At 63.4% G+C, this 2909-nt stretch overlaps 1 long non-coding RNA gene across 1 annotated transcript in view; it reads right to left on the reverse strand.

Annotated features, from left to right (window-relative positions):
• Positions 1–2909, reverse strand: part of LOC105309863 — a 14656-nt gene extending 11747 nt beyond the window's left edge. The window contains exon 1 of the long non-coding RNA XR_897428.2: positions 2799–2909. This is a non-coding gene — a long non-coding RNA (uncharacterized LOC105309863). The remainder of the gene's footprint in view (positions 1–2798) is intronic.

Consider the following 2909-nt stretch of genomic DNA (forward strand, 5'->3'; position numbering starts at 1 on the left):
GCCAGCATTCCTTCTGAAATCCCAGAATCCTTCGCAAAGGGAGCCTCGATTAAACGCGCGTCACGACGAGGCGGCTCGGCCACGAGCAGCGGTGACGCCCGTAGTCCGCGGAGGCCCCGGGGCCCTGCGCGCCTCGCTTTGCCGTGCGAGGCTGGCTGTGACACACCGACTTTCCTGTGCACTGTCGGGGGCTCCTTCTAGGAAGCGCTGGCCCATCAGAAACCGCAAAAACCCCATGTGATGGAAACACGCGTTGGGTCTGCCCCGCGAGCGACGCGTAAATGACACTCTTCCGACGGGCCCGGAGCCCTGGCGTGTGCCCAGTCCACGGGGCTGGGCAGTGGGACCGGCGCCTGCAGCCCTACCCAGCTCCAGGACCAAGGACTAGGTCCCCAGAGGCAGAATTTCAGGCCAGAGCAGGTTCCTTCAGAGTACCGTGTCTCAGGACAAACGGCACCAGGTAACACGAGAAAGGGGTCCTCCAAAGAGTCAGTCCAGCTCCTCAAAACCCAGACACGGCAGATGACCCTGAGACCACCTCGGGCCACCCCACGCACCTGCCGAAGCACCTTCAGTGACGGGGGACAGCCCCATGGGGAGTGCTCGTCAGCAGACCCCTACGAGGAGGTACGCCGATGACCTGCCAGGCCCCCAAGGCTCCTCCCTGGAGCTGTGACACCAGAGCCCAGCCGAGGTCCCTCCACGCTCGCTGCTGAACGGCCTCGCTGCCAACGGCACCCACGAGTAGGTGCGGAAGTCCCCGTTTAATCAGACATTGAACATGAACCTGGCTGAATGCAAGTCACCTGCACAGCTGCCTGCTCAGCGGGGGGCACGTGTGAACGGACGGCAGACGCCGCACATGGCCCGCTGCCCGAAGGGAGCAGAGGTCAGCAAAGTAGTCACGGCAGTCATCGGCACACGGAGACACGTCGACACGCCAGACTCCGAAAGCTCGGTGACAGCCACGTGCGTCGCTTGTCCTCGGTGCCGAAGTCTGACGCGGGAGACGGGAAATGGAAACAGCTCGTCCGTGCGAACGTGTCCCATGTCCCCATTTGTAACCAAGAGAGCTGTGGAGCCAGGACGACACGGAAGCTGCGTGCGTGGCGCACGGAGAAGTCTGCAGAACACGGCTGTCGGGTCTCAGGAGGGGCAGAGGGGTCGGGGGGAGCGGACGCCCCACCCACGGGAGCCGTCCACAGCCACGCTGCCGAGCTTGACCGGGCAACGCGGGCTTGGATCAGCAGTTCTGGGGTGGGGTTCCCCCCCGGCCCCCCCCGCCCCCCCACCCCATGCCAATGGGGCCACAGACCACACTTCGAAACGCGGGAGTCCAGAGCTCCTGGGGGAGCCCTCAGCCCATCTCCACCAGGACCCTTGTCGTCGGAGCTGGGGACTGTCAGGCTCCCCCCATCATCCCCCCACCCTGACCCCTGTGGAATTAACCGCGCCTGAGCGAGTGCAGCCAAAGCCTCGTGTGACAGCTGTGCTGCTTACACGAGCGGATCCCGCACCTGCTCCGGGGGCTGCTCCTCAGGAAGGGCGGCCGCCTGCTCCCCACTCCGCGCCACGTTTCTGCGGGACAGGCGCCCGGGCGCCCCACCTCCGGCTGCCCCTCGAACCCACCCCCGCCCGTCACCCATCCTCATCCCTTCGTCCCCAGCCCTCCGACCCGAAGGTCCGCGCTTGTACTCGAAGAGCAGCGAAGCATCCGGCCTTGCCCACCGCCTCCAGCTCCGAAGACACCTTCCCCCCGACGAGGACTTCGTCAGGGGATCGTCACCCCACCCACATCCATCCTGCAGCTCCGGCGCCACGGCTGGGGACGTGGCCCGCACAGCCCCGGTGAAGTAGCGGTCCCCACACTCCCCGAAGCCCGCAGAGCACGCGGAACAACGTAAGTGACTGGGACCCCTCGAAGGTGGAGGCAACTTGTGCTTCGTAATCTTTCAAAAGAACAAAAGGCATCGAACCTACCAGAAATCTAACAGGACGTCAACGTGACTTACGGCCCAGACGCAAGCTCTTACTATATATACACTTTCAAGTTCAGAAACTCTTCTGGGGCAGAAAAATAACGAGCCTTTAAAAAAAGGGGAGAGCGGCTCCTTCTCGTTCGCCCACGGAATCGGCCAAACAGAAGTTCCTTGATACAAATCCGAGCGCCACCTCTTTTCTGAAAGGCAGCTTTCCAAACGTGTTCATTAGGACACACGCTTACTTTGCCGTAATTAAAAGAAAATATGGTCACGCTCGAGTCTCTTGGCCTAATTAGCACGTATTTCTTCTCCGAGACTTTGTCAAACCTTCACATAATCATTTCAAAATGGTTATTTGCAGCTAATTGCCCATCACGTCAAGGCCCCCGGGCTTTTAGCAAAACGCCACCAGGACATAACGGCCTCTGTGAAATGCACTCTGGCCGCTGCCCTAGACACTGGCTGCAGCAGGAGGCACTCGCTACACCCTTGGTGACGTCCTGCCAGCCTGCGGAGGCCACCTGGTGGGGGGTGACCGTCCCCACCGTGAGCAGACCCGGGACGGCAGGTGAGGGACCCAACCTCTTCCGGGCGGGCGCGGGCATTTCGTGGGAGGACTAGCTGCCGTCGGCCCTCGAGCGGACTTCCTGGGGTTCGGCAGCGCCCCCGAGGGGTGAACGCAGTGGCCGGACCGTGCACGCACGCCACGGACCCGGACGCAGGCGGCCTGAGCACGCCGTGTGGGCCGTGGTGACGCCAGAGCGTCCCGTGTCCTCGGGAGCCCTCGCCCCCGCCCTGGGGACCACAGAGACCTACCTGCTCTTGGGGCCCCTTCGGCCTCTCCTCAGGAGTCCTGGTCTGGGCCTTGAAGCCTCTCTGCGCGTCCCCGGGGAGCGTGGCCTCGGGAGGCAGGCTGAGCGACTTGGG

This window comes from Pteropus vampyrus, unplaced genomic scaffold (assembly GCF_000151845.1).
Source record: "Pteropus vampyrus isolate Shadow unplaced genomic scaffold, Pvam_2.0 Scaffold896, whole genome shotgun sequence".
Lineage (NCBI taxonomy): Eukaryota > Metazoa > Chordata > Mammalia > Chiroptera > Pteropodidae > Pteropus > Pteropus vampyrus.